This window comes from Podarcis gaigeae (assembly GCF_964106915.1).
Source record: "Podarcis gaigeae genome assembly, chromosome: 4".
NCBI classification, from domain to species: Eukaryota; Metazoa; Chordata; class Lepidosauria; order Squamata; family Lacertidae; genus Podarcis; species Podarcis gaigeae.
Genome location: NC_139677.1, coordinates 27,504,712 through 27,529,730, shown reverse-complemented (window position 1 = coordinate 27,529,730; position 25,019 = coordinate 27,504,712). Strand labels below are relative to the sequence as shown.

At 44.2% G+C, this 25,019-nt stretch overlaps 1 long non-coding RNA gene across 1 annotated transcript in view; it reads right to left on the bottom strand.

The window, feature by feature from the left end:
• Positions 1–2,192: 2,192 nt before the first annotated feature.
• Positions 2,193–25,019, bottom strand: part of LOC310843028 — a 343,220-nt gene continuing 320,393 nt past the window's right edge. Inside the window, exon 2 of the long non-coding RNA XR_014563472.1 lies at positions 2,193–2,351. This is a non-coding gene — a long non-coding RNA (uncharacterized lncRNA). The remainder of the gene's footprint in view (positions 2,352–25,019) is intronic.

The window sequence follows — 25,019 nt, the reverse complement described above, 5'->3', positions numbered from 1 at the left end:
TCATTCTGCCCGGACACTGAGGTCCAGCACTGAGGGCCTTCTGGCAGTTCCCCTGCTGTGAGAAGCCAAGCTACAGGGAACCAGACAGAGGGCCTTCTCGGTAGTGGCACCCACCCTGTGGAACGCCCTCCCACCAGATGTCAAAGAGAAAAATAACTACCAAAATTTTAGAAGACATCTGAAGGCATCCCTGTTTAGGGAAGCTTTTAATGTTTAATAGGTTATTGTATTTTAGTGTTTTGTTAGAAGCCACCCAGAGTGCCTGGGGAGGCCCAGCCAGATGGGCGGGGTATAAATAATAAATTATTATTATTATTATTATTATTATTATTATTATTATTATTATTATTATAGCACCAGGTGAACCTCCCTGGAGAGAACATTCCACAAACGGGGAGCCAGCTCAGAAAAGGCCTGTTCTCATGTTGCCACCCTATGAACCTCTTGTAGAGGAGGCACATGAAGAAGGGCCTCAGAGGATGATTGCAGGGTCTAGGTCAGTTCATATGGGGGAGGAGGTCCTTGAGGTATTTGCCTACAAGCCCCAAGCACTGCCTGTTGCTAGTGCTGAAGGATCCCACCTTCATCAAATTGTGGGAACCTCACTCTTTCGGAACAAATGGAATGACCTGACTATGAAGTGTCAATCAAAATAATTACAGGGACAGCTTTTTTTTTTTTAAGGGGGACATTAATTATATTGTATTTTCTGTGATCATTCTAATCTGTGTGGCTCGGTTTACAATATTCTATTACTATATTCAGGTCATTGAAATTCTCAGTCAGGCAAAGCATGTGATTATCGTCCCCTTGTTGTACATCATAGTAACAGTGGCAGCCGTCTCAGATCTTAGGTGTCGATTTACTGTATTCTCTGGCAAGTATGCACTTACTAGACAATATTAGGAGCTGTGAGAAGGCTTTCTTTTCTTCCTAAAGCCTGGTACTCACCAGTCAGAGCAGAACAAAATAGTCTGCTTCTATAGCACCGGCACACTCATTAAACTCCTGGAAAGGAAAGGGGTGGAAAAGGGGGGACGAGAATAATGTCTGCATATTCGACTGCTCTCTCTTGTAGTCCTCAAAAGTGACATGAGAAAAACATGGAGAATAGAAGCACTATTGCTCTGGAGATCCATCTGCGCTTATCTCTCTAAAAGGGTCTCTATGTGAAGTCTTTTGCCATGTGACACAAAGGGAGGCCCGGGTTTTTAACCTAGCCTATTTCACATTTCACTGATTCCATGAATGAACTGTGAAAATTGTTTCCTGTTTTTTCTTCTTCTAAACCACTGAGATGCTAGTTTGCAAAGTATGTGGGGGCAGGGGGAGAGTTAGAGATAGAAGGAGAGCCCTCCTCGGTTTCAAGAAATAACATTCCTTCTTGGGAGTTAATTTCAAAGTTAATTTGGTTGAGGGAAGAGTTCCATCCTTGGTACGTTTGAAGTAATCCATCTTCCTTAGAACCAGCATCATTACGCAGCCACCGCCTGTTTACAACATCCAATTTATAGGAGGGGGGGCGGCGGGAAAATAGCAACAGGAAAATCAGCCCCTCAGCTCTTTTGGATAACTTAGAATTATAGAATTGTAGTGTTGGAAGGGACCTCAATGGCCATTTAGTCCAACCCCGTGAAGTACACAAATATTTCTCCCATTGTGAAGCTCAAACCCACGACCCTGAGGTTAGTTCAGAAAAGCTTGTACTGTACTGGAGAAGAAGTCAGCAAATTGGGGGAAATTTCAACAAGGATACTTATTTTAGCTAGAAGCCCCATTTTCTTGAGATGAAACTTTTTTTAAAAAAATGTAGGATAATGTTGAGAATCTGGTTTGTTTGAAAATCCCTGCATTAACATGAGCAGAGCCACCAAATATCCAAAACAGTCAAAATATCTAGATGTACATGCAGTCAAGTCACAGCCAGAATGTTGAGGTCTGGAATGCTTATTATCGCAGGCAGTCAACGTATGGTTGGTTTTTACCATAGGCCTATCCTGGAGGCCAATTTAAAATCTACATTTCAGTCAGAAGGGATGCTCCTTCCATACAAAGAAAAAGAAGAGGAGAAGCGTGTGGCGATCACACAGGGTCCCTGGACATTTCACCGTCTACTGATCCCTGTGCCGCCACTTTATTTCTCGCTGCCACCACTCAGGCCCTACCTGGTACAATACTGAGTCCAGTCAGGGTTAAATTGGAACATAAACTTCTGTTTATTTATTGCAGTTTAACAAGCGTGTGGTTTCATAAATGGTATCGGTCCATTACAATCATGGGTTGCCTATCCAGACCTATAACTTCCGCTACCTGCTCTCACTCACTAAACCACCTCTCAGATATTTAATTGTCTTCCTAGTTCCTAAATGTTCCCGACTCAGCTTATTTCGCTACACTAACTCAACCTACCCACAGACTCTATCCCAATTCACTCCCACTCCTCCCAATGAACTCTTCCCTTTGCCCATCCCAGAGCTGGTTTTATAGTCCCTCTGACTCCTCCCCCTGGGTTCTGATTGGGTAACCTGTTTATCTATTTCACCTCCAGCACTCTCATATGTTAACATCACAAAGGGCAATCACATGCACTTTTGGAAATATTGGGGTGGGGTGAACATGTGTAAATTGACAAGGACGAGTGGCACCCTGGGTAAATTTGTAACTGTGGGATGTAGGCAAAAGGATCTCCCCCAGAGCTTCTTTATGAAACCTGCTGGAAGTCAAATGGCCCAGCGTACCTTCAAATGTCAAAGCTCACAGAATGAGAACTTTTGAATACTGCCTTTGAACACCAAGCTCCTGTGGTGATGACACTAGTTTCCAGGCTTCCTGTTAATTAATGTAAAGATAAAAATAACATTCCTCATATCTGGTGTTGCCAGTATCCTATCACGAATCTAATAGCATGACCCAGTCACTGGTAGTTAACTCAAAAGATTAGCATTTAAATCAGCCTGGTAAAAGCTTGATAGGCAAAAGGTACAGAGGGCTTCCTAGACCTTCTTCTGTGGCAATGAGGTGAAAGCTTTTGAAGTACTCTGGATCATAGCTGTCAACTTTTCCCTTTTCTTGTGAGGAATCCTATTCGGAATAAGAGAATTTCCATTTAAAAAAGGGAAACGTTGACGTGGAGCTCTGGATTCAGCTCCAAGGATACTCCAAGGATGACAAAATAAACCATCTAATGAAGTCTGCTACTCCATTCAGCTTATGTCGGTTGAGCAGAATTATAACCTCAGTCTAGCATGTCCCAAAAGGTTAGATCATCGCAAAATAATATTGCAGAATCTTGACTGGAAGCCTGGCATTCTTTTTTGGAAGGGAAATTATATTTAATAAGATAGCATCAGGAGTTGCAGTTGACAAGATGAAAAGCAGAGGCGAGGGCAGGGGGGTAGTAAAGCAGCTGTTGGGTGCTTCTGTGGGAAAGGAAAAACTAAATCAGCACATGGAAGAAATCAAGTGTGATTGAAAACAAGGACTGGGGTCACAGGTATGCAATAACACACCTGGAATTACACACCACCATAGAACTATAGATTCACAGCTACTGAAAAGTGATTTTTAAAAATGTAATGCTTTGCTCTGTCATCCTAATGTGCAGTTGATCAGATTTTCTTTAATTTTATTTTTTGCTTTGAAGAGAAGCTTTCAAACCTGGGCATACCGAGCTTATTACTATGATGTGGTGTGTCCCATTCTTTTCAGAGACATGACGGTGGAATGATTGAGGAAGAGCTTTAATCACATGAGCTTTTGTAGCCAAGTCACGACTGGTGTGTGCTGAATGTAGCCCATGCAGAGAAAAGATATTAGGACTCTACGACAAGAGGTAATAAAGAAGAGATATGATTGAAATGTACAAAACCATGAGTGAGTAAAAACCACAGTTTACCATTTGACCGAATGCTAGGGCAACTGGGAGACTTGATGGCGGCTAATGAAATTAACAGGCAGAAAGGTTTGGCTTTTTTTAAAAAAATAGACTGACATTGTGCAAATGCAATCTAAGGGGTTCTCTGCCACAAGGTGCCGTATAAGTATATAACTCCTAATTCCCCCAGTAGCATGTGGCTTGGCTTACTTGCCTGAGTCATCTATACCTATTGCTTAATATAATATATCTATTACCTGTGTATCACACATTGGTATTTGATATGTATCACCTATTAGTCTCATGACAGAGTAAGCTTGATGGCGTTTACATTTCTTCCATTTCTGCAGTAAATTGCATTCCAATCAAGATTAGACACCTTTTCAGGACCACCAACAGCTCCTAGGGATTGTGGTTATTCCATCAGTCCTAGTGACTTTCCCCCCTAAGTCCCTTAAGGTAAAGGGACCCCTGACCATTAGGTCCAGTCGTGACTGACTCTGGGGTTGCGGTGCTCATCTCGCTTTATTGGCCGAGGGAACCGGCATACAGCTTCTGGGTCATGTGGCCAGCATGACTAAGCCGCTTCTGGCAAACCAGAGCAGCGCACGGAAACACCGTTTACCTTCCCGCTGGAGCGGTACCTATTTATCTACTTGCACTTTGACGTGCTTTCGAACTGCTAGGTTGGCAGGAGTCCCTTAGTGGAGCATATTTAAAAAGCCTGCCTTGGAAGAATCATGCTGAGAAAAGGCTACTGGCTGGAGGGTCAGCTGAGTAAATTTTGTTACTATCCTCTTTCAATCTTACCATAACCTACTTTTTAAATGATATAATTTTGACTATAAAAGTATACAATAAAAAGTATTTTTTTTAATTAAAAAAAAAAAGAAACTTCTTCCAATCCAGTGGGGAATAATACAAAATTTAAGATTATCAATGTATAACCAATTACCTGGGAAACAATAAGTGAAAATTATTCTAGTGGTTGATATATATAAACTCTTGCTTCTCAAATGAGCATCCTTCTTAAAATCTTTTGTAATATGTAAGACAATGACCAAGACACTCTCAAACGAATTAAGATTAAAGGTAAACTTGGAGATTTCCAAAATGATGCCGAACTTGTCTAATTTCCACCAGTAATTAACTTTGCATCTTCCCCCAAAATAATATCTTTGAAGCATCCAAGAAGTGCAGCCTTAGGAGCAAAGGGAATATCACAGCCAGTGATGTCTTTTGTTGCCAGTAACATTTCCTGCCAGTGGCCTGAAACGCAGTAGGATCAACATTTCCTTCCTTTGGCAACCACTAGAGGGAAGCTATGAATGTTGTAGCTGCCCTTATGGTGCTTCAAGAGTGAGGGATGCTTATTCTGCAAAACTGATTCTCTCCCCCCCCCCTTAATCCTTCAACTACAAGTATAGGATGGATAGAAACAGAAGTACATGCAGTGGGACCTCGGATTACAGATGCTTCAGGATAGAGACGCTTCAGGTAACAGACTCCGCTTAAACAGAAATAGTACCTCGGGTTAAGAACTTTGCTTCAGGATGAGAACAGAAATTGTGCGGTGGCAGCTTGCCGGCAGCGGGAGGCCCCATTAGCTAAAGTTAAGAACAGTTTCAGGTTAAGAACAGACCTCCAGAACAAATTAAGTTCTTAACCCGAGGTACCACTGTAATGCTTGGAGTGTTTATAATACCCCAAACTACTGGGAAACTGGGAGAATATGGGCTGTAATAACATAAGGAGATCCAATGGCCCAGCATCCTTTTCTTACAGTGGCCAACCAGATGATGCCTATGGAGAACCCCCAAGCAGGACTTGGGCACAACATCATTCTCCCCTCCTATAGTTTCAGGCAACTGATATTCAGAAGCAGCACTGTCTCTGCCCAGAGCCACTGTGAGATGTAGCCACTGCTTGTCTTAACCTTCATGAAATCATCTAATCCTTTCTTAAAAGGCATCCAGTTTGGTGGCCATCGCTGCCTCCCATGGGAATGGGTTATGTAATTATTTTGTGCTGTGGGCCATACATTTGCATCTTTCTTTTCCATCCAGGAGCTCAAGGTTGTATACATTAATATTTTCAACAGTGCTGTGAGGTAGGCTAGGCAAAGTTAGCATACGTACATATAAACAGCAGTTCTTGATGGTAGATTGTGGAGAGGGAAGGCAGGATGAGGACCCGCCAATTCACATACTGTGATGGGCTGGGACTCGGGCTCAGACTCGGAACCAGAGGAGTCTCAGTCCGCACTGAATCCTTTGCCTCAGGTGGCATCTGAACCAAGTCTGAGGCATGATTCTGAAGAGCCCCAGTCTGCACAGGTTCTCCTGCAACAAGCACCAGCTGGGCTGAGTCAGGGGCCTGAGCCTGCCCTGGCTCCAGAAGCGGGGATTACCTTGTTGCCTTCAGCTGGGCCATCACTTACAGCTGCTCCACTACCAGTTGGGTCAGGAGAAGCTAAGGCGGCCTCTGGGTCCAGTAACCCACCGACATCTCCCGAGCTGCAGAGACTAAGATCTGAGAGAAGGAGATACCTGAGTACTCGCAGGAGGAGTGCTCGCCTTTGGGCAAGACAGGGGGATCAGGACCGGCTGTTACCCCGACAAAGATAAAAGGCTGTCGGACCCCGCCCCAGGTTGTGGGAGCAACATTACTGTTTGATAGAACCTGCCTGAGACCCTATGCCTGACCTTGCCTGGTTTCTTGCCTTGTGTCCTGCCTTAGCCTTGTCGGACAGACTCCTCACAGAACCCTTGGATTCAGGACCGGACCTGGACTGCGTTGCTTGGGTTACCCCCAGGCCCGGCACACATACAATGTACTGGGTCCAATAAATCAACTCCAGGTTGGTGGTGATGCTCACTGCCAAGACCAGCCTCTAGACTTCCTCTTCTGCCATTGAAAAACAAAACAAAACTTGTCGCAGGCCTGTGTTTGGAGCCCTGTCAGGGACCTGTATATAACCCTGTTCTATTAACCTGCTACAATATCAGAACCTATACGGATCTTGAATAAGTAACTGAGGTTTAGCAGGCAACGTAAGGATCTGCAGAGCTGAAGGGACACGAAGTTCACATGTTGATGTGAAATGATTGACAAAACATTTGGCTGCAGACCTCTCTTTTCAGCTAACACATGGATGTAAATAAAACTGCCCTGATTCTTGACTGATCTAGCAGCCAAAAATATTCTATTGTACATTTGAGCATCTGTTTATTTGCTACACAGGACTTCTTTCCCCCATCCAATCCTTTGATTTCTTCCTCTCTCTATATACATATTGCTTACATGGCTTTTCATAATCCATCTATGAACAGGCCCTCAGTTTTGTCAGTCTTCAGGTAACAGCTTGGGATAGGCTGGAACGGGTCCATAAAAATACAATGTGTAATCTCGAGGACTTCCTGCACAGGAAGGCATAAGTTCAGACCAAACGGCACCAAGCAAACAATGTGACCTGCGATGACTTAGTGAGAATAAACACACAGGTGAAGAGTTAACTTTCTGCTGGGGGTTTTCTCAGCAGTTCTGAAAGGATTAATACTTAGGTCTGCGGAATGTAAAATTGCAATTTGTTTCCACCAGTATTAAATAAACCTGTTCACTGGGTTGTTAAGGAGAGTGTTGGATTTCCCTTGCTACGTTTCAGAAACACCACAATCATTTCCCATTGCTTTGATTTTTTTTAAAAATCAGAGCATTGCTATCAGCTCTGCTAAAACAATGACTGTGTTTCCAGCTTCTCTAAGCTCCATAATCTCATTCTTTATGTTAAATGTAAGTGGTCTGCACACCTGGGTTTTATTTAGCCAGGTATTTAAAGTCTGCTGTACTTTGTATTTTATATTCCTTTGATTGGAATTATGGGCGTAGCCAGGATTTTTGTTTGGGGGCAGGGGCAGCCAAACTTGTTGACCTCATTTTAGGAAAACAAAGTTGCTGGGCTTTTTAAAGGAAATTAAAATTGTTGAGCTTTTCTTGGGAAGTCATGGGTAAAAATTCCCTGTAAATAGGACTTTGCGGGGAGCAGGCTTCTGCTGGGGGGGGGGCAGAACCTCAGATAATTGAGCACTTTCAATGCTTTTAAATAATACTTATAGATCTGGGGGGCAGGCCCCTGCTCCCCCCTGGCTACGCCCATGCTTAGAATCATGAACTTGTGGGGAAAGCCATGCTGCCATTCCCTCACCCCACCCTACTTCCAGTCCCACTGTTCATTGCTCTCCGGATTTCCACCAGTACATGACTTGCAGCCTCTATGATCCCAACAGCAATGCCACACTGTGTTTCATTTAAGAAACAGCTATTCATCATCAGTCCAAAGATCTCTCTGCTTTGTATCCAGCCTCAGAGAATGACCAGATCCAGATATATAAATGCATACATACATTTATATGCTGCCTTTCCACAGTTCAAACTATGCTCAAGGTGGCTTCCAACACAGGGGGAAAAATACATCACAGCAACATAACAAAAGTAGTCATAAATAAAACATGAAAACATACACAACCAAACTGAACAATTTCCACATAAATCACAAGATTAAAAATGCAGCAGCCCAGCAGGAGAGTCTGTTCATCAGCCTCAGATTTTGTAGCTGGAGTCAGTCTGGACCCCACCTTTCCAGGCCACATGGGAAAAGGCCTGGAAGGCAATGAGCAGACCTTCCAGGACTCACATATGCTAAGCAATGCTCTGCTTTCCCCAATATATGTTCCTCCAGATATTCTCGGGGTCTAACTCCTATTAGCACCAGCCAATATACGTAGCTAATGTCCAGGACCGACAGCACTTGTATTCCAGCAACATCTGTACGGCAATAGGTATGGGGAAGCTGCTTTAAGTGCATAGAGTATTGGGTTGTATCTAAGTTCTACCCCATGTAGTAGACCCATAGAAATGAATGGACTTACATTAGTCATGTCCATTAATTTCAATGAGTTTACTCTGAATAGGCCTAACATTGGATCGGTGGCATAGCGTGGGAGCAGCCAGGGAAGCCATTGCCGTGGGCACAAAATTCTGTGTGGGGTGCAACCAGGTGCCCCCATGCAGGCGTTGGCTTCCATGGATATCCCTACCCTACCCTAGCAAAGGCAGCAGAGCAGCTCAGGTCCACATTGAGTTGCTGTGGAGGGAGGGAGGTGGATAATTTGCGGGACGCTCCGGAGTCATCAGCAACTTCCCTGCCCTGGGTGCCAGCAACCCATACTACACCACCGCATTGGATACAACTTGTTGATTCCACCTCTTACTGGGGTTGTATCCAAGGTAGTGCTAAGTCACTTACTGGCATACTTGTTTTGACGCTGAAATGTTTTGGGTCAGCTGAATGCTGTTGCACCAGAGAATGCATTAGCACATTGCTAGCAACTTTGTTGCACAATCTGTTACACGATGTGTTTCCCCCTAGTGCAACTGTTGCAATGGATTCCTCTGTTAGAGGTAAAGGTACCCTTGACCATTAGGTCCAGTCGCGGACGACTCTGGGGTTGGGCACTCATCTCGCTCTATAGGCTGAGGGACCCGGCGTTTGTCCACAGACAGCTTCCAGGTCATGTGGTCAGCATGACTAAGCCGCTTCTGGCGAACCAGAGCAGCACACGGAAACGCCGTTTACCTTCCTGCCAGAGCGGTACCTATTTATCTACTTGCACTTTTGACATGCTTTCAAACTGCTAGGGGCAGGAGCTGGGACCGAGCAACGGGAGCTCACCCCGTCACAGGGATTTGAACCGCCGACCTTCTGATCGGCAAGCCCTAGGCTCTGTGGTTTAGACCACAGCGCCACCCGCGTCCCTCTGGGATTCCTCTGTCACACAACATTAAAAAATCACCTGTCTGCAGCTTCCCCCCTCTGATCTGCAGGCACTTAGGGAAGTCTGCCTTCATGAGCGCTTGATGTCTCATGACTACTGCTTTTTAAAAAGATCCACACTAAGTCACACATCAGGGAAACGTGAGATCTTCCCTGAAAATGTGAACACTGAGCTGCTCCGAGGCAAATGATTCTCCATGGTCGGAGGCACACTTGACTCCTTTTTATTATTATTGTTTTCACCTGTGTGTTTTCAATCACTTTAAAGGTTTCAGACCACTCTATGGGGCTGTTTTACATGCTACCCTGAAGTGGGGGTGAAACAAGAGAACTCAATACATTTTGAAGCCTGACACAAAAACCCCAAAAGGTAAAAATACAATACTAAACTAAATAATTTTATGATTTGCTGCCCTTTTAATGGTTCCCTTCCCAAAAGCTGATACGTGGGGCAAGGTGCCTCACCTTTCCTATTGGTGAGGCTTGTTCTGGTATGAAAGTTTTGTTCCCTTTCTAGAAGTGCAAACTTTGCTAGTCTGGATTCTGAACTTTTTTTCTGAGTAGCCATATATGGAATTGCATTGTAAGTCATTTTAAATGCATTTTTGTCCTGGCTATTTTGCAATTATTTCTTTACCAACACCATCACCCCGATATATTTCCATGGAAAAGGTAAAGGATCCCTAGAAGGTTAAGTCCGGTCAAATTTTACTATGGAGTGCAGCACTCATCTCCGCTTTCAGCCAAGGGAGCCGACGTTTGTCTGCAGACAGCTTTCTGGGTCATGACTAAACCGCTTCTAATGCAATGGAACACCGTGACAGATGCCAGAGCACAGGGAAATGGCATTTAGCTTCCCGCCGCAGTGGTACCTATTTATCTACTTGCACTGATATGCTTTTGAACTGGCAGATTGGCAGAAGATGGGACAGAGCAACGGGAGCTCACCTCATTACGTGGATTGGAACTGCCAACCTTACAAGCTCAAGAGGCTCAGTAGCTTAGACCAGTGTTTCCCAACCTTGTGCCTCCAGCTGTTTTTGGACTACAATTCCCATCATCCCTTGCCACTGGTCTTGCTAGTCAGGGATGATGGGAGTTGTAGTTCAAAAACAGCTGGAGGCACAAGGTTGGGAAACACTGGCTTAGACCACAGCACCACCCATGTCCCAGCTATAGGCCTGCTTGCAACTGAGGAGAAAGTTCAATAAACAATTCAGAAGTCTCACTTAGGAAAATGAGACATGCTGTACTTCTTAGAGACAGTAAACTCTCTCAGTCCCCCCATTCTAGCTAATTTGTTTAGAGAGAGATATCTTCACAACTGGACCTTAAGTTGCATTCACACAGTAGCATTGACATGGAAATTCTGCATCCCAGGCAGAAGATGGTGATGAGCAGCATTGCATGTTGCAGCAGCAGCAACAGCATGGAAATGTCATACATAAGCAGCTCTTTCTTGCCTCCTGTGTGCAAAATGCAAACAGTATTATCAAGGTGTGGAAAAGTATGCAGAACAGCATTGTGGAAAAGTATGCAGAACAGCATTTGCTCACATTCATCATCTGTTAGTTTTGGCTTTCCTTTTCTTACCACCAACCTATCCGCCTGGCTCGTCTTTCAAATTTTAGTCTGTGAGCTCCTTGGAGCAGAGACCTGCTTTCGTTCTTTTCTGCTTATGGTGTTAAAAGAAAATAAAGACTATATAAGTGTAAGCAAGAAGAATCAGGGGGCTGTATCCAGCAGTTCTGTTAGTGCCAGTACTTTTGGCTGTGAAATGAAACCCCTCCTTTCTCCGCCCCCTGCCTCCCACCCTCCATCCACTTTTGAGGGTTGGGGAAAACCCAAGGGGGGGGGGGAATGGCAGGGAAAGAAACTTCTGTTGCACTCTCAAAAGTGCTTGTGGAACTGTTTCGTTGGATCTCGCCCATAATGTGGACCTCGGGATGATAAGGAGGGGAGCTAATGACGTCCATTCATAAGAGAACTTAATGGGCTTCAGCCTGCAGCCAGAATTTGCCTTTGATGGATGGTAAGGCTATTTTGTTCATGAGAGCCTTGTGATCCAGCAAAAGGATCCCACTGGCAAGAGACACAACCTTTGCTGATTTCTGCCCTCCCTCTTAAAGTCCCCAGTGCTACCTCCTTCAACAGCATGAGAGGTAGCACTGGGGGCTGCAAAATAAAAGGAGAATCAGCAAAAGTAGCCTCCCTCCACCAGTGGGAATGGTCTCTGAGTGAAACTGGTCCAGAAAACTTGGCTCAGTTGAATAAAGTGTGGTGCTGATAACGCCAAGGTTGCAGGTTTGATCCCCAGGTGGGATATCTGCCTATTCCTGCCCTGCAGGGAGTTGGGACTAGATCAGTGTTTCCCAAACTTGGGTCGCTAGCTGTTTTTGGACTACAACTCCCATAATCCCTAAGTAGCAATGTGAGTGGTCAGGGATGATGGGAACTGTAGTCCATAAACAGCTGGAGACCCAATTTGGGAAACACTAGGCTAGATCAGGGTCCCTTCCAACTCTAGAATTCTATTATTCTATGAAGTGAAATCTAGACCCACACAACACATATTTTATTAAACTGAAGCAACCATTTGTATGAATTTGGCCATCATTTCAGAAAGCGCTTTTATCTGCCGGGTATAAGATGGAGTTCTTGGAGATTAAAAGAAGTCACACACACCCCTTCAGAGTAGGTCACGTGGCGTTTGAACTCTTTTCCACACCCTGATAATAAATATCTTGACATTTCCTCCCCTTGCACATACTTCACTTTTGCTTTGACTCCTGGTCACCAGGTGCTCAGCACCTCCTCGTAAGAAATGATAAGCTCTCAGCATCCTGTCAAACAAGGCCCGGCTTATGTAAACACAGTGGATTTGAATTATATCTGCGTCTTTGAACACCAGGATGAGGTGCTTAGCTAAATGTGACTAAAAAGAAAGGCAAGATGCAGTCCGAAAGCCTCTCAATTAATATTTTGAAGGGCCTCGTTCCAGAAAGAGACAGAAGTTCATATTAAAAGAATACCATCTTGTGGACAGCAGCTAACTAGACCTAAAATAGGATCTTCCTTCTCTCCTTTGAACTGGCTTCAAAGCAGAACAAGATAAGCAGCACTTCTTTAAAAGAGATATTTGTGACAAAAGGCCTGTTTTTTTAAGAAGGGGGAAGGGCAATTTTTGCTCAGGCATAGCCCCTTTCCTTCAGAAGACAAGGGCGCCTTTTAATTTATCCCACCGTTAAGATAAACAAACTTTTCACTCTCTCGAGGATTTTTCTAAAAGGGAACTCAAGAGTCTGTGCCCTTCTGTGTGCACCACACCACCACCAATGAATCACAAATTCTTCAGGGATTTCTTTCTTTCCAAAAATTAGTTGGGAATTAGTGCCTTAATGGCCTTCAGATATGCTTTGTTTTCAAAGTGGAAGCAGCATAAGGGTGACTATTTAGCTGCCAATAGGGAAGTGGACATCGGCATTGATTTTATTATTCAATTAGCGCTGAAAATAAACAGCACATGTGCGTTGTGGGGAGAGTGGTACAGGAAAATCAGGATTATCTAGCTACAGCAGGAAATGGATGCTAATTATTCAAACATAAACACCGGGGATATTAATAAAGGTTTACCAAAAAAACAAAACACTATTACACAAGGCCTTCTATAATGAGGTAGTTCTGGTTTGCGCCATGCCTTTTAACAGAATGCATTTTCTGCTCGCCAGAAGGCTGTCCTAACCTTACAGTAACCCTATGAACTAATAGTAAACTCAGCTCTCTGAGTGTGGAGAAGGGTTCAAAGCCCAAGGGGACAGTGTCTGCATGCAGGATGGAGGCACCATGTCCCAAATACACCCAGAACAAAGAGGATGAGTGACTGGATTTCTAGTGCTTTATTGGCAAAGCGCTCAGTTACATCAGCTCCTAACATGCAAGTGAATCCAACAACACTCCCAGCTAACTAGCTATCTAGGCACCTACGACTATGGACGGCTGGAGCAACGGTGTGACTCTGCCTTTTTAAACTCCCTTGCCCAAAGTGGTGTGCTCTTCCTCAATGGCAGCTCTAGTTGCTTCGAGTGCTTCCAGTTCTTCCTTGAGAGTGGAGACAATGGAGCAGGGGACCTGAGGGTTTCCAAAGCCATGGCTGCCTCTGGAAGCACCTCAGTCTCTCCAGCATCCAAGGCCTCCTGCATCTCTTCTCCTGTCTCTTTCTCCCCTGTGTGAAGAACGGCACTATTCTAAGCAATTCTGTTGTGTAGCTGTTTTAAATACTGTTTTTTTCCCCACCCCTCACTTATTCTATAGAAACTGCATTCATTGCATAGGATTATTGTCAAGTAGGGAACTGAGCTCTGCATCCACATATTACACACACACACGCCACACACACCAAACAACAACAACAACTCTGCACAGATTGCAGCCACATTTTATTCATAAAATGAAGCTTCCTTCTTATCCAGATTAAACAGGTGAAGTTTAAACCTTGCTCTGGGGCTGGCAGGATGCTCTGTAGCCTTAAAACAGTTCTCCCTTGTGTCTATTTTAGAGTGTCCAAAGGATTCTCGGTGATTATTTTTTCTGAGAAAGTACTTTCTAACAGATGAAAACACTATGCAGGCTTGGACAGACTGCTTTCCTCCCATGCAAATACAGCCAGAAGTTTAAAGGCAGTAAAAAAAGGGGGGGGTTACGGGCTTAATAAGTCAATTTCCGATGCTACAGAGAGGCATGAAAACAGGAAGTGTGAGTCACTCACGTTTCCGTGCCCTCTACACAGGTTCACAAACATGTGGAACTGCTCTGATACTTCAAACCCAGACACATTATTCATATTCTAGATGGTGAGAGAATAGGTCTCGGTCTTTGTGTAACTTGGAAAGGGTGCCAACTACATGCAGGGTAATACAAAGGGCACAGGAGTACCAGAACTTCTCCTTGCCTAGAAAGCTTCCAGCCTAACTATGTTCCACATGCCAGCTTTAAAGAAGACTGCCCCATATTTGAAGGTCTCTCAGAGGAAAGTCCTCTTTTTGGAGGAGTCCTCTGTTTAAAAGGTTATCAACTCCAAGCAGATCTAAAGGCATAAAGCCAAAAGAAGTGAGAGCAGGGGTCTGGAAGTTGCCCATCAACAGCTGGATGGACAGCAAACTGAGCCAACATGCAGGTCTTAGAATCATAGGATTGTAGAGTTGGAAGGGACCCTGAGGATCATCTAGTCCAACCCCCTGCAGTAAAAAAAGGCAAAGGTACAGTACCCCTGGACGGTTAAGTCCAGTCAAATTTGACTATGGGGTGCGGCACTCATCTCCACTTTTAGGCCTAGGGAGCCAGCCTTTGCCCTCCGACAGCTTTCTGGGTCATGTGGCCAGCAGGACTAAACCACTTCTCAAGCAACAGGACACTGTGATGGAAGTCAGAGCATACGAAAATGCTGTTTACCTTCCTGCCACAGCGGTACCTATGTACGATATCTACTTGCACTGGTGTGCTTTTGAACTGCTAGGTTGGCAGCAGCTGGGACTGAGCAACGGGAGCTCACCCCATTGCAAGGATTTGAACTGCCAACCTTCCAATCGGCAAGCCTAAGAGGCTCAGACCGCAGTGACACTTGTGTCCCTACTTAAACCCACTGAAATGCAGGAATATGCAGCAGTCCCATACAGAGATTGAACCTGCAACCTTGGAATTATCAGCACCACGCTCTAAGCAACTGAGCTATCAGCTAGTTACAATATTCCCCACTATGGTATGGCTACTTCACTCAAGTAATTATTCTACATTTACATCAGTAAACATGAATTGCATATGCAAGCTTTATTGAAATCTGTGGTGTTGTTTGCCCTCTTATTATTATATTTTATAATGAGGCTTATTTAGGCTGCCCTATCTGTAGGGCTGAGGTCCTCATCACTTAGGATTCGATATACAGCGAGTTTTGAATAAATAAAGGATTGATCTGATCTATGGAATTAAATCTTGCAAGACTTGCTTGCAAATAGATACATCTCAGGACCACATGGTCAGGTGTGTTAAACTGCCTAATTCCTCCAATTTTCACCACCGTTTGTTGTGTAAGGGATATTTAGATTTGCGTGTCTAGCAAGCGGGAGACTGGAAAAGTGACAGCTGGCTGTGATAGACTTGACAACCGCTGGGAAATTAGCATTACCTGAACCAAATTAGTCAAATGAAATAGGAGGTTGAAAATTGCATAAATGTTTTTCCCTCCCCAAAGCCTGCAACCCCATCTCTTCTTTCGGTATGTAGTGGGGGGTCAATTGAGTGTGAGTGATGATTTTGCATGTTAAAGAGCCCCATTATTCTCTTGCTGATTTTTCTTTTTTTGTCTCTGGATACTGCTCTCTTGTTTTTGATCTGTTCTCTATTGTGGAGGAAAAGAGTGTAGGACTTGCAGGCAAGGGCTGCAACCCAGATGTTCCAAGCCACCCACAGATCCTGGTCAATGGGCCATAAATCAACGAGGAAGAGAAAGAATCAAGAGGCAACCACCAGGGGAGGCTTGGATAAATGGGAGACTGCTAGGGGCATGGTACCAGTAGATGGACAGGCTGAGAATTATTATTATTTTTCCCTAGGGTAAGGCTGTGTTCCCTAATGGCCCTGAATTTAAACAACACACATCAAGAAGGATTGCTTTGCATGCTTAGACTCCTCATCAAATCGTCATATAACAACATCTTGCAATAAACGTCAGGGTCATTGAGCGACTGAATGCTAAATGCTGGCTGTACCCAACAACTGTGTAAATACTAAGTGGGACTTTCCCAGTAAAGGGGGAGGGGTTGTTTGGGGACTGCAGAGGAAATATACCTCTATTTAAAATGCTATTAAAAGTGTTGGTTGGGAATTGGGGCAAAAGGTAGTGATGGCAGAGCAAATTTCAGTTTCTATTGTCTTCTGAAAGACTGGCTGGTGGCTGGCTGGCCAGCCAACTGGGAAGGAAGGAAAGAGGAAGAGGTAAGGTAAAATTTCCTGCAAACAGGGTTCTAACTGTTCTGCTTAGCCACCCCAGGTATAGCACCAGCATTTGTGGCATTGGGTTGCATAACTAGGCCCCCGCAATAATCACTATTGCAATGATGGATCATTGCCATGCAACACAATCAACAGCACTGGTGATATGCCAGCAGTCTTGTGCATAAGAGACCAGAGTTTGATCTGCCTATTATTCTCTGTTTACATTATCAAATATTTACAGACGCAGGTGTGATGAGCAATAGTTCAGCTATGTTTTTAAACTGTAAGATGTCCCATGACCCAGTGCACTGTGGGACTCAGGTCTGGCTTCAATAAAAATAATAATTTTGGTATAGAAGTAATAAGCACTTTGCCTTTTTCCCACTGAAAACTACATATATGCAACAGAGTAATGTCTGTAACATTCCATTCCATTTGCAACACATTTGCACATACGGGTTTTAGGAACTATTCTAGATAAAAAGCTTTTAGCTCATTTGTAAGGTTTAGAGTGTGTACGGATAAGTTCTAACAATATATGCATGTTGGACTGCCTTGTGATGTTCTTAACTGGAAAATGAAATCTTGGGTGACCTTGTTCCATTTAATCGCCCTGATGAGATACCCCTTGATTTTAAATCACATGTCACTTAGAGTTATTTATAGGGCAATGGTGGAAATGAAGCCACTCACTGAGAGTTAGCAGATATTAGATTTTACATCATACATTTTCACTAATGGGTTTAAGTTAACAAGTATAGAAATCCTCCAGTGATTCAAGCTATTTGAAAATTATCCATTTATAACTTTTACCAAACATATGTCTGAAACTTGCATTAAAACTCTGTATTTTCTCTCCTAATGGAAGTCTATTTGGTGACAATATCATTCTGAAAACATCAAACTTCTGATGCATCACTAAGTACTGATGGCTCCAAGTTTAATTGCCTGTGTCAGAATCTCTCCCCCCCCAAAAAAATTAGGCACTAAAATCCATCAATATGCTACAACACTTCAACTACTAACGTTAGAGTCTCTTAAAAACTCATTGCCATCTGCCCTGTCATAGTAATAAATGAAGCACTGAGATTTCCATGGGACAGTCTTTCAAATTAGTGAAAGTTTGGGGAAAGAGTTATGCGCTTCAGAGCCAGATGGAGATCTCACAGCAGGAATGGAAGTCAACAAAGTGGGTAGCAAGGGGATTCCATAAATTCACAGGATCCCTGGGCAGAGCTAAATGGATCAAGTGACAAGGAGACTAAACATTAAACACCATTGCTTTATATGACATTGTCTTTGTGTAATGTAAATGCAGGGCCGGTGTGTTTCTTTATTAGAGGGGAAAGGCTTATTGTTGATGGTGTCTGCAGGAATCTCCTCTGTAATGTGTGCAATCTCTGGTTTTCTTTGTTTCTTTTTCTCAGCAATATGTCAGAGTTTACCCTTAGACGAAACAAGAACATCCTAGTGAATGTTCCTCAGGCACACTGTAGAATTCTGCTGCTGAAGTTAAGCAGACCTGACCATATAACTTGCCTGGATAGAAGTGGCTGGGATGGACCTGCGTTTGATTGAATATCTGTAGCTTTTCCAGCAGCAGCAAAGTTAAGCTCAGAGATGCTCACATCAATAACAAAGGAAGTGTGCTGCTCTGAGGATTTTTTTGGGGGGGGCGGGGAGAGCAGGTTAATAGGAATAATTGATTAATCAATGAATGGCTGGATGCGGAGTCTGTAGTAAAGCTGCTCCCTTTGCTTGTGTTCGTGTTTGCAATTAACTAAAATGTCATTTTGAAACCCTCTCACTACGGTTTCTTGCAGCAATGGACAATTTGCAATGTATATAGCATGGCATTTGTGAGCTGTAATGTGTCCAAGGTGCAATGAGGACATCATCATGTGGCCAATTACACCTCAGCATATCCACGTACGGCTGGGAGAAACCCCTCTTTGAAATCCTGCAGAGCCACGGCCAAACACTGCAGACAGTTCTGGATTAGAAAGGCCGGTGGCATTGTTACGGGGAAGAGAAGGGCAGGCTTCCCAGCTGCCAGCAGTGGGCGGGGGAGGTATTGTTTTTGCTGCTTTTTCGTATAATAAATCGGGTCCTCCCTTAAAGAGGGCATGTGTTGCAGTGCGACCTGACAATCAAACCCTGTGTTGTGGGTGGGTACAATTGGATAGCCACAACACCCTATTGGTAGGTCGATGCTGGGTTTAATCAGGCCAATGGGACGCTAGCCAAACGGATCGAGGGACCTATATATGCCCATGCACGTGACCCTGAGCTTCCTTATTTGGGCCAGTGCATTGGAACACCCGCCCACCTCTCCCTACTTTTAGGGTTTTTGCACTTGACCTTGCTATGCCGTCGTGTGTCATCTGTCGTTGGGACAGGGGCACAGTAGGAATTTCCCCACTTGGCTGATTGGCTGTTGCCATTTGGGTTTCACCTGCTGCGTAGCAAATTGTCACATTTTTGTATCTTATTATTAGTGGTCAGGAGTCCCTTTACCTTTACCTTTAAGTACAGTTGTGGACGACTCTGGGGTTGCGGTGCTCATCTCATTTTACTGGCCGAGGGAGCCGGCGTACAGCGTTCGGGTCATGTGAACCAGAGCAGCACACGGAAATGCCGTTTACCTTCCCGCCAGAGCGGTACCTATTTATCTACTTGCACTTTGATGTGCTTTCGAACTGCTAGGTTGGCAGGAGCAGGGACCGAGCAACAGGAGCTCACCCCGTCACGGGGATTCGAACCGCGACCTTCTGATTGGCAAGCCCAAGGCTCTGTGGTTTAACCCACAGTGCCACCCGCGTCCCATATCTTATTGTTAGGAAGCATTTATTAACGTGAAACATTTGTTTTACCTACTAATATTACTATGACTTTTTGTGGCTGCTGATTTATTTTTGGACCTGCAAAAGAGGACACAAATTTGCAGATGATACAAAACACATGCAAATTTTATGCGAGTGGGTTGGAAGGCTCAATCCATATCCAGCGCCCTGGGTTCAGAAAATCCTGTTGCTCTCCTTGAACCATATGTGGAAATTACTCTTGTTTATCATCTTAGTATTACGGCAACAATTCCTACATAAGATATCAGGATATGTTGGTGGTTCAATACTTGGCTTCGCTGCTCCCAGCTCCATCACTTGTGATCCATTGATTGCAATTAAAGTGAGCTTCATATAAAGCCTTGCTGCTAATGGGAGCTTTTGTATTTCCCCTCCCCAACCCCTGCCTTTAGCCTTGCTTCACATAAGACCCATTATCCTACATCTAAACAACATTTAACACACAGAGGGGGATATTAAAGCAGATAGATGAAAGCTGCCATCTTAGTAAATTTTCCTTTTGCATCCCTGCTATAAGGATAAAAACAGATACATTGATCCTTATCAAATTGAATGTAACACACTGGTCTGAAGCAGTTTTGCTTGGGAATAAGTCCTATTTTGTTCAACAGAAATTAATACAAAGTCAATGGAGTTAGGGTTACACACATACACATGTACGTACATATCATAATTCCTCCTTAAGCCTATTTCCATAGTCAAGTTTAACAATCCAGGGGTCCTTTAGCTTTTAAAATTTTTTTTAAAAAATCCTAGTCTGATGATTGTTGGTCCTCCATCAACCCCTCAACCAATCAACTGCCCTGTTCAGCAGTGTCTTTCCCTGCCTCTCTTCACAGGTTTTTGTTGCTTCTATCTATTTGTGTCTCAGACCAACTCCAGTAGTCTCTTTCTTAGCTTTATCTTGCTTTTTGCCAGACTTCCCTCTACTTTGGATTTTGCGTCTGTTCTTACTTCATCTACAGATGGAGACATTTCCACACACACACCCCACATCCAACAGAATTGCAGGTAGTACTATTAAAGAGGCATTTTTGCCTTTAGTGAATACTCTCATCCCACTGCCATCTCCTGTTAGCAGGTTTTGCAGACCCTTGTACAGTGGGACCTTGGGTTACATATGCTTCAGGTTACAGACGCTTCAGGTTACAGACTCCGCTAACCCAGAAATAGTACCTTGGGTTAAGAACTTTGCATCAGGATGAAAACAGAAATCGTCTTCCCAGCTGCGCAGCGGCCCCATTAGCTAAAGTGGTATCTCAGGTTAAGAACAGTTTCAGGTTAAGAACGGACCTCCAGAACGATTTAAGTTCTTAACCCGAGGTACCACTATAATGCTTTTAAAAAAAACCTGAAGAAGAGAACAGCAGTCTAAAAAACACTATTGACACTTCAGAGTACAGGAAACTCCCAATTTAAGCGGGGGGTTGCATTCCAAGTCACAGCGAATTCAAGTGAAATCACGTATATTTGAAACACCATTGGAAAAAACCCTGCAAACACACCCCATTCTGCTCCTGCCTTTTGTGATGTTTTCAGGTCACTACAATACTACTTTAAACAGTCATGGCTTCCCCCAAAGCATTCTGGGAAGCTCAGAATGTAAAGTGCACTGAGAGCTGCTGGGAGACCCTTATTTTCCTCTTAGATCTACAATTCTCAGAGTTCCCTGTGAAGAGCGATTGCAAAACCACGCTTGAGAATTGTAGGTCTATGAGGGACAGAAGGGCTTCCCAACAGCTCTCGGCATCCTTAACAAACTACAGCTCCCAGGATTCTTTGGGGGAAGCCATCACAGTTGAAAGTAGTATTATAGTGCTTTAATTGCTTGGTGTGAATGTGGACAATGATGTGTGCTTCTGCTGATGCACCAGAAAATGCAATGATGATGCACCAGAAAATGCCTAGGACTTAATTTATGTGAGGACTCTCCAAGGCTCTTATTTTCATTGTCTTGGCTCAACTATGGAAGCAATAATAAATTGAAAGTGTTCCTAAGCAGGTGCAAATTTCCTCATCACTGGCAAACTTCAGCAAGTCCCTACAAATCAGAGATGAAGGGTACATGCCTCTGGGTCACAGGGTATTGTTTCCACACAGACCTGAGCTTTCCAATCTGTCTTTCTAGAGAAGGGTGTAGCCAGTGTGGGGGTGATCCAGATACTGTTGAGCTCCCATAAGCCCCAGTCAGCATGGCCCATGGCCAAGGATGACGGAAGATGTAGTTTGGCTCAACCACTCTTGGTTCCAGCAAGGCCTTTTTTCAGGGGAACTCACAGGAACTCAGTTCCAGCATCTCTCAGGTGGGTTCTGGCACTTCTCCATCACTGTTCTAAGAGAAGGAGGGAGGTGTTCCAGCACCTCTTTTTCTAGAAAAATAGCACTGGTTCTGGCTCTGGTGGTGACTATACTGCATCACCCCCAACCAAATACCTCCAAGGTGACGTGTGACTTGCCATCCTATGTCTGCTGGCTGCCCACCCCTGCCAAATAGTGCTAGCCTAGGTTGTCACCTAATGTTGTCTAGCGCTGATAAGACCAGCCCTTCAGCCAGCACATTTTTTTGCCATGAAAGGAGAGTTGATTGGGACACAAAACAGTAGAAATTGCTTCATTCATACCACACTACCCCCCCCCCCTTGTGTCTCCTAATCTAGCTTGTTTACAGCTCCTTGGAAATGCAGGGTCTGAACCTTCTGTTCCTGGTATAAGGTCAGAGTAATGCTGTGATTCTAAGCATCCATATCTGAAAGAACATCTCATTAAAATCAACGGGGCTTACTTTCGGGAAAGTATGGCTGTGAGAGGAGGGTTGTTGGGTTTTTTTTTTTGCTTCAGACTGCAAACACAATCTGTACCTCCATCTCTAGCTGCCTTATCAGTGGCTCACTTAAGTGTTATTTAAAACAAATTTCCAGGCCAATAAAGCCTCTCCCCTCTGCAAACGTAAATTATATTTAATATTCCTGGGAACATGTAATGCTGCCAAAAGCTGAGGCAAGCCAGCTTGCATGACTTCAGTCCATTCTCAGCCCTTGATTACAATTTGATTTCCTTTGGCATCAAAAAGCAAAACTATTTTCGTGAACAATGTTTTTCCTTTACCAAGCGCGAGGTCCCCCCTACTTGACAGAGGGCCCAATCATTTGTAGACAACTTATCCTGCCTCTGAGCAAGAGCTCAGCCCCATCCTTTGATTTTTAAGCAGCACAAAGCAAGGAAAAGGGAACAGAATATCTATTGCTCACTTGAGAAGTGCATTGTTTGAAGGTGCAAGCTATCATTCAGCTTCCCTGCAATCTTTACCACCATCTTGTGCCTCTTTAACATCAAGACATATGGCCACCCTGGGGAAGCTGACGGTAATTTCACTGATATTGGATAACATGTGTACAACTGGTGCTAACCTAAACTTCCTCGCTTATCCAAATATTACACAGTGGGATTTCTAAATGCTAGTTGAAATAAAGATGCCATTCGAACTATGACAAATGTGCACACTAATCCACAATGAGGGTGTGGCTCCCCCCCCCCATAAAATATAAGCTTGTCATTTCATTCAAACAGCACAATTATCCTTAAAAAGGCATGCGGAAGATTGTTCTTCCATTCACAGGGCTTAGCACAAAATGTTCCCATGCTCCTTCCCATGATCAAATCGCTAAAAGGATGGATAATTGTTTGCAAAGCTACATGCTTTCCCCTCAGTTTTTAGTCAAGCCTCAGTAGTCCCTGATGCAGTTACCCCCCTCCACACAACACACACAAATGCACCGCTGAACAATGAAGGCCTTCTGCCAGGAGTTGTTTTCCAAACAAAAGCCACATTTCATCGCTTAACATTTCCCTCCCACATATCCCATGTACACTGAGAAAATCTGCTGAACTTGAAGGAAGAGCTGGGGCCATGTAGTAGCTCTTTTGATTGAGCTCTGAAATTTGCTATTCGTGTGGCCCTGAAATTTCCCCAGGCTGTGACACTGGGAGAAGGGGATGCAAAGAAGGTATAAGGCTCAACTTCCTGTACTCTCTTCCTCACAACGATTTCACATCGAGCCTAAGTATCTTGTGCCAGGTTCTACTGCTGTCTTGGAGGAGGCAGCAGTGCCTGTATAGTGGTACCTCTTGTTAAGAACTTAAATTCGTTCTGGAGGTCTGTTCTTAACCTGAAACTGTTCTTAACCTGAGGTACCACTTTAGCTAATGGGTTCTCCCGCTGCTGCCATGCAATTTCTGTTCTCATCCTGAAGCAAAGTTCTTAACCCGAGGTACTATTTCTGCATTAGCTGAGTCTGTAACCTGAAGCATCTGTAACCCGAGGTACCACTGTAATACAAGCTTTAGAGACAACAGGAAAGGTTCCATTTTCAACAGGGCTTGCCTTGCTCCCTTGAACGTCTGGCCCACAGCTGTCTCACTCTCACAACAGAGTTTATCTCATCTGTTGAGAACTAAGGTCAACTGCACCAGCCCTTGCATTAGGCAGAGTGTTGCAACTGCCTCAGGTGATGGATGCTGGGGGCCAGCAGCTGTACTAGCAGCCACCTCCTGTTCCTTCTGAGCTCCTCAGGCCTCCTTCTTCAGGTATGGTGGTGAACAGGACTGTTTCTCACTGCCAAGTAAGATTCAGCAGCCATGCCAGTTGGCTTCTGTACAAGGACTAGGTAAGAAGTGAAAGACAGTGAACATTCTTGAGCCCTGAAGGCCAAAGGTGAATTATGCCCCTATTCATAGCTTTATTCGAATAGCGTTGGGCCTGCCAGCCAAGGGGAGCTGAAGCACTGTTGAACTCTAGCGTCACATCCACTCTGCCAAGGAGATTCAAGTGTAGGCTGTTCTGCAGAGCCCCCTCTCCTCCCCCCTCCTGTTGGCTCCCATTGTGTAAGGAACATATTGGCCTCCTGAGGATGGATGTCATGCAAGAGGCATGTCAAATGGCAATTTGTTAGTGTTTAACGCACAAATGAAGCAGGCATGACCAGAAACCTGGGGTGCAAAGCAAGGGTGAAGGAGCCAAGTTTGTTATGGGTATTTAGCTGCAAAGCACTACTGAGGATGAATGAATAATGTTCCTAGTCTCAACTGCCCTAGCCTGTACCCTCCTGGCAGATACGACAGGCAAATTTTCCATTTTACACAGTGTGCTGCTTCAAAGGGACTGAGGAGATAAGGTGTTGGATCACATCCTGAGTCTCACCTATGGCCATGTGGGAGCCCTGCTTACCTCTGGAGGCAGGCAGGTAAATTTATAAGAAGGGTGAAAATGGGTTTGCAAGAGGTCTTGCTTCCCATGATATGCACAAACACTTATTTCATCCTGCTGTTTCCCTCTGGTCAAAGAGGCTTTGGAAACAACAGAAACTTCTTGGGGGGGACCTGTTTACTAGGAAGCTGGAGCAGTATACAGACTATGGATAGGTACACACTATAGATTTAAAGCATATGGTTTTCCCCAAAGAAT